This window comes from Vicugna pacos, unplaced genomic scaffold (assembly GCF_048564905.1).
Source record: "Vicugna pacos unplaced genomic scaffold, VicPac4 scaffold_19, whole genome shotgun sequence".
NCBI lineage: Eukaryota > Metazoa > Chordata > Mammalia > Artiodactyla > Camelidae > Vicugna > Vicugna pacos.
In genome coordinates, this window is record NW_027328740.1 from 25,332,108 (window position 1) to 25,339,821 (window position 7,714).

Genomic DNA, 7,714 nt, shown 5'->3' on the forward strand with positions numbered 1-7,714 from the left:
TAAAATAACTTAATTCTTAGGACCGTTCTAGGAGATGGGTGCGGTTGTTGTCCCCAGTCTATGCATCGGAGACTGAGATGCAGAGAATTTGACTGACATATTAGTGTCAAAGCTACCCAGTGCTGTGGGAATTCAGACCCTCATGTTTTTCCCTAGCATCTGAGCTCAACACCACCATGCTCCAATCTTTCCAGGAAACGTTAATGAAACAATCTTTACTTTTTTGATTTCTTGTTAGATTTTTTTCTTATTGGGGACCTCAAATTCTCATTTTCTTTTCGGATATCAGTGTCGATTTATTTTAGGTCTCATGTAGGGAGAAGCATTGCTATCAGTTAACTTCTTTATTACTCACTCTCCAGTGATGATTGTTGCTAGTTGACCTAACCAAGTCATGCTTAAGTCTTTCCTGCTCATGACACTAACAGCAGAGTCATGACTTATAGAATGCTCAAAGAAGAAAGTACTTGATTGATTTTATTTTGCCAACCAATCAAACCAATCAGATAAAACCCTGGTGTTGACACAGACTATAAGCCCTCCAGAATAGGGTCACTGTCTTCATTGTGTTTCATTTGTTGGGTCACAGTGTCTGGATAGTGCCTTGCTGTCCAGCAGTTTTGTGAGGATACGGTGCTCGTGAATCATTGTAAGGACAGAATTTTGACAACAGACTGTGTTGTTCATTTCACGACGGGAAAGGTAATATAGAATTACTGTTCAGATCTGTTTTAAAATTAAGCTTTGAATTTTGAGAATAGTTCAAGAAGCCATACAAAGCTCTTTTTCACTAATTTTAGATCTATCTTAGACACATTATGTTTACATAGCAGAGTAACTTATCAAGTAGATTTGACAAAAGGAGTGTTATATTGATTATTTGTTTTAGTTGAAATATTCTACCAGGGATAAAGTCATAAGTGCCCATAAATGAACAAATATATTTGTATTTAAATGCAACATGGGAGCAGACTACATATGTTTCTATATAATATATATGACTGTGTGTTTTAATCTTTCTGTCAGTGTTTTAATAGTTTTTCAGCAATTTTGTAACTTTAGAATTCTTCTATGGAAATCACCCCCAATTCTAGTGCAGTTTGTACTGTGTATCCTGTCTTATGCATGGGATTCCACTGTCCCCTCAGTGAGGAATTTCCTCTCCTATTGTGTTAGGAGCAGAGTTAAAGGAACTGTGATTTCTAGGCCTTTGCTCTCCATGTGTTTGCAGTTGGCTCTCAGTCACGATTTTCCCTTTCCAGAGTTTTTATTGTTAAATTAGAATTTCTGAAAATAACTATTAATATGTTGCATTGGTCTCCCTAGAAACTTGACGTCTTTGTGCTTTTCAGTTTTCAATTTATGAAAAATGCAAATGCACTCTTGTTTTTAAGTTGTCCTTTTTCAATAGATATTTATCTCTTAATTGATAGAATAATTTTTTCCCAATGAATGAATCGGTGTGCATGTTTTAAAGGATAACTTACTTTTTATTTTTCTTATTGTAACAGTAATATTCATTGTAGAGAATTTAGTAAATAAGGATTAACACAGTAATAACTTCACAATGGCCTCTAATCTCACCTGGAGATACAGTTGTAAGGTTTGAAATTGAGAATTATAAGTCCTCTCAAATTTTTCTTTTTCAAGTACGTATTGGTTACTGAGATCCTCGAATTCCCATATGAATTGTAGCAGCAGATAGTCAGTTTCTGCAGAGGAGCCCGCTGGGATTGTGATCGAGACCACGTTGAATATACGGATCGCTCTGGGGAGCACTGCCATTCCAAGAGCACTTTCTTTTGATAGGGGAATATGTGTGGAGTGTCTGTCCTGGTATTTAGGTCTTCTTTAACTTTTTTTTTCAACAATGCTTTGAGTTTACAGAGTATTATTTTACTTTAATTATCTTTGCCTTTATATTGAGGACAAGTGTGCAAGGTACCGGGATCAGAAGTGTATTTGAGCCCCGCAACTTGCTGCCACCATGGACGCTGCGCTCTTGCTTCACCCGCTGTACAATCTTGCACAGAATACGACCTCAGTAACTCTCTCTTGAATGAATGATTATATGATTGTTGGATGATGCTTGAGAGTCCTTGTGATGATTTTTTTCCCCAGCCTTTCCCCAGTTCTTAACTATGCCCTTTCTCTTCCTAAACTCCAGCCTGGGTTTCAGCCTGCCTGTGGCATTGATTTTCCTTGTCTGTGGACTCTTCCTTTCACTGGTTCCCGATAATGTTACATGTGGGCTGTGGAAACTTGCTAGATGTCAAGAAAGAGCTAATCCATTGTAGGCCAGTATTTTTAGAGTTTGTTATTGTTTTATTGATTGAAATTAAATGAGGCTGCCCCCTGAGCCCTCCCGTGAGCACTTTTGACCTTCCTACAGCTGATACTGCTCTAGTTGCTGCATGTACCCTTTCCCCAGCCTTGATTTTGTAATTGAATAAGTCACCATCACTGGAGCCCTCTCTTTAAAAGATAAAGAGAACATTTGCTCCTTTTCCCTGTTTGGAGACTTTGATGAGATGAGATCCCAGATAAAGAATGGAGCCCCACCTCTTTCTGACCCCCACTGTTTCCGTTCCTTTCTTCAGGGGAAAAGAGTACAATTCAACAGTATAAAGATTGATTGTGAGCTAATGAGATAGACAAGACAACCGATCATTTATTAAGTAACCTTTCATGATAGAAACAAATGTATTATACACACAAACAGCACACAAAGCACTGTAGTACCATGGTTACAATCGTGGGTCCGAGTTCGTGTCCTGCTCTGGAGAGACCAGTCCTGTGAGATGGAGAACTGGTAAGTCGGCTTAGCCTCTCCAGAACTGGTTTTCTGTCCTGCAGAGACGGGGCTCGCTAGGCGTCCCCCCCGTAGAGGTGCTGTGGGGTGTAAATGATGCGCATGGGCAGCCTGAGCACAGCTGCTCATTCCTCGTAAGTGCAGGGTAGCATAGCTTTTGCGGTGATGGCTTTATGACCGCCCCATGTAGACTGTCAGTGCTCTGAAGGGATGCCTTGTGGTTTGGAGATGGGATTCTCACTTCTGTAAATACCCAAGTGTAGTGTTATTGGGCCCTGCTGATTTCAGTCTATTCTTTAGAAAGTACATATTGTAGATATATTTTTCAAGCATGCGTGCTTTTTTTCTTTTACTATTTAAAGTTCTACCCTCTCATCTCTTGGTATTACTTTTCATGGAATCCAGGAAACAGTCCTAAGCTACCTGCCTCTTCACACTTTTCCGTGGTGGTTTCCTTCCCTGATTAGAAGAGGGTTTTGCATAGGAAATTTTATTTGTTCCCCTTTTCTTGGAGTCTCTCTCTCTCTGTCTGCCCATCTCTCACCTCTCAATCTGTCCATTTCTCAACCCACTGCTTCTTCTGACATGTTCCAAAACGCATTTCAGGTAGCTTACAGAAGAACAGATACCAAATAAACAGGTGAGAAAATGGGGCCCAGTTCAGACAGTGAGGCTAGGAGGCGAGCCTGTGTGAGGATTGCAGGCGTGAGACACATGTCTCTGCCATGTGACTTATAAGATCGACAGCAGCAGTGTGCTTCAAGCTCCCAGCAGACACAGGGAAGCAGGATTTGAGGGAGATGCTTACTGGCTGTGAAATAAATAAGTGACTTAGGAGAAGCCCAGCCTTTCCAGCTACTAAGGCTTAGGAGAATATTTTGAGTGTCTTCCAAAATCAGAGTATGGCATCTTTTCTTTTTTCAGAGTTCTATGTATAGTTGGTTACATTCTATACCTGGAAATTTCTCCAAAACTGCTTCCCACGTGAGTCCCATGGCTCGGGGATTGGGTGGTTCTGCTCATTGATGGGGGTTGGTCAGAAACAGAAAATGAGAGCCTCAAAGGGGCCTGGGATTTGTCAGTTATGTTTTGTCAGTGCTGTAGGGTTCAAGAAATGCTTTCACCGTTTCTCTCCATCTGAGGCGGCAGCGTAATCTCTTACCAGCATCAGGAGCTCAGGGCCACGGGATGGTGGGGGCTGACTGCACTGCCGTCAAGACAGCTGAGCTAGTCACTGCAGGTGTGGTTCTTTTACATACTGCATTTCATGTTCTTTACTAGAATGTTTCAACAGGGAGTTAATTAACTGAGTTAATTAACATTTAATAAATATGATCTTTGTTGAAAAGACAGTTATAGGCAGAATATAAGCTGTGAAGTCTTTAAAAACGGTTTCATTACTGAAATTTCATTTGGGGAGATACACGGTTTATCTTAAATATGGCTCTCTTTTAAAGTAACAAAGAAACAAGACAGAAAAGGCAGAGGATGATTTCTGTTCTTCCTCTCGGCTTGCAGGTGCCCTCACCCCCAGTAGCATCAATCAAGACACCAGCACTGACAATGGCCGTGCTCAGAACTGCCTCAGCCCTGAAGACACTGCTGACAAATAGAAGGGGGCCACGCCCTGTTACAGCAGGTGCTCTCACTTTGTGGGTCCTTATGTAACTGCGTGGTGTTAATCAGGATCGCCCGTCCTACATTGTGTGATGCTGCTGCTTTGTCTCCTAGTTACTTGTTTCTCTAAGTATTCTTGTATTATTCTCCAATGCATAGTACTACACACCCAAAAATGCTTTTTTCAGATGAAAAAGAATGTGCATTTAAAATAATAACTCTGAAAAGGGGGGCAAAAGAGGCTATCCTTGTCCCGCTATTCAAAGATAATAATTAAGACGTTAACGTATATTTTCATCAGTGTGGATCACCTCTGTCATAAAAAACCAGAGAGCACTCTGTGACTGTTTACTGTGTGGAAACCTCCATTTTCCATTTGGCTTTTTATATGTTTTTCTACAATATTCTATCTCCTCTGGCATGATTTTTGATGACCAGTATAGCATTCTGTCTTGTGGAGGCATTGTCAATTTTACTTCGGACTTAAATAAACTTTTAAATTCCAAGTATACTTAACTGAAATACTGAAAAGAGAACTGTGGTGGTACAGGAAGGCCCTACCTCCCTTCCCCTTATTTCCGAAGAGTAAAAACTGTTGAAAATTTGATATATATATTTCATCACCTTTATGCCTATGACATACATATATACACACATATGAGAATTCCATGTATACGTGTGTGTATATATGCTTTATTTAAAAATGAGACCATACTATATGTTTTTCTGCAGCTCGCTTTAATCACTCAGGTGTATATCATAGACGTCCTCCCACTCCAGACTCACCCGGTCCTTTCAGATAGAGTAGAGGGGTCTCCTGATTTGCGGGTGTGGTCTCTTTCCCACGCACACCTTTGGTGAGAGAATGCTGTGGACAAGGCCCTGGACCACGGCGAAACGCTGGCTCCCTCATTGCTCGCAGCTCGTCGTGATTTACCGCATCATTGTCTTGATGGTGGACAGTTAAATTTTCTCCATTTTCCACTGTCAGAAAGGATATTTGACTGGCATCCTTCTTGTACAGACATTCCTGTGATCTTTTATGAGTATTCCCTTAGTTAAGGCTTCTGGAAATTTAGTCCCTGGATGTGACATTTACATTCATCACAGACTCCATTCAAGTAACTCTAGAAATTCCTTCCATAGGGGAATGAAAAGATGCACAATTACTTATGTAACCAATTCTCTATTGCTGGATATGATTTCACTTCAGTTTTTCTTCCCACCATTGTAAACAGTGCTGTGTAAATGCCCTGATGGGTACATCTTTTTGGACCTAATTTGTTTTTTCCTAAAGGAAACGATTCCTAGAAGTGGTGTTGAGTCATTGTGTACGTACTTTTTCAGAGTTTACGTATCCATTGACATGTCGTCCTCTGAAAATGTCGCTCATGGTTTCTTCTCCCACAGATGGACACTAGATAGAATATCTTTTAAAAATATTTGCCAATATGATGAGCAAAAGTGCTTTTTCATTGTTTTAGTTTGCATTTGATGACCAGTGAGGTATTGAGCATTTTTCACTCATTAGCCATTTGACTTTTTTAAAATGAATGATTCCTTTTATCCTTTGCACACATTTAAGTGGGGGAGCTTCTTGTTGCTTTGTGACAGCTCTTTGTATGTTATGAACATTAACTTCTTGTCTTCAACAACATGTATCACAGAGCTTTTTCTTGTCATTTCTTTCCTTTCATTTTGTTTAGGAGGATTTTAATTTTGGTAGTGTCTCAAAATATTCTTATGATAATAAATGTATTCCTTATGTGTTTTATCTTTGAAATTATTCTTAAAAATAATTTCTTATACTGGAATAAATCTCCTCTGTAGGTTTTTTTTAATCTCTAAGATGGAGATGATAATAGTACTTGTTAATGTAAGGGTAAGTTGAGTTAATAAGAGCAAAGTGTTGTATTTGCTGTTATTAGTACTTTTTTATATTTACATCACTGTCTGTAAATTATCTTGTGGTCCTTATGAGAGGAATAGTATTTATTCTTTCTAGGTGATTGTCTGATTGTCTCAGAACAATTACTGAAGTCATACTTTTCTCTTTGATTTGAAATCCCACCTTTACAAAATACTTGTGTACACTAGAGTCTCTTTTTGAGCTCATGGTTCCCTTCTGTCAATCTGCCTTTCTTACTCCAGCACCATAACTTACATATTGTAAAAATTTATTTAATAATTGGCAGTCTGAATTTTTTTCATTCTTTTCTTCCATCCCAAATTTTCTTGTCTAGTATTATGATTTTATTATTCCTGAAGAATTCCAAAATATTTTGTTCAAGTTAAAAAAAATCAGATTGGAGTTGTCATGGGAGTTTTCAGTAAGTTTTGAATTATTCTGATGAGAACTTACATCTTTACAAAACTGCTTTCCTCCATGCAATTTGTTGATGTCTCTACATTCTCACCTCTTACTTTACCCCTCAGTACAGCCCTGAAGTTTCTCCATTTAGAACATGGGCATTATTTTTTAACTTATTCCAGATTATTGTTTATGTTTTTGTCAATTTTGTAAGTGAAAATTTTTTGCTATTATATTTTTAAACGCTTAAAACTGAAATTTAGAAAGGAAGATTCGGTTTGTAAATACTCACTTTGTATTTTGTCATTTAAAATTGTAAGTATTAAGTAGTTGTTCCAGAATCCTTTCTTTTTTGTTTTTAAAAATTTGTGTCGAAGATTCTCAAAATGTTTATAGCTAAGTAGTATAGGTGGGGAGACAGATGGAGAGAGGTAGTGTGGCTCATGTACAAACTGTGAGCAGTTTCATGGCTGCCTTTAGGCTGGAGAAACCACAGAAGAGCCCAGATTAGACAAGGAATGGCTTTGTATGCACTTGAAAGCCAGCTTTCCTGCCTGTATGGTGAAGCCTGGTGGGCGTGGCAGGTAGATGATCAAGGTCTGATCAAGGTCATTTGCTGCACAGAGCGCTGTGTCTGTGAGAAATGGTGACCATTGCCATGGCAAATGCTTGGTGCCAGGAACAATGCAGGGGAGCTGGGGAGCCTGTGTTAAGGATTTTCCAGTCCTGGGAGTGGGAAGATCAGACTCTGCATTCAGATCTGAGTTTGAATTAATCCTCTTTAGTTTACTGGACCTCTGACTTTTGTCAAGTTATGCATCCTGTTTGAACTCCTGCTTTGTTGTCTCTCAAAACAGAAGAATTACAGCCTGCTGCTAGAGTGTTTGATCAGGGTAAATGATTTGTGTCTATAAGATGCCACGTACAGTCACAAGCTCAGTGAGCAATGAGCTGTCCCCTCTTCTCCTGCAAAT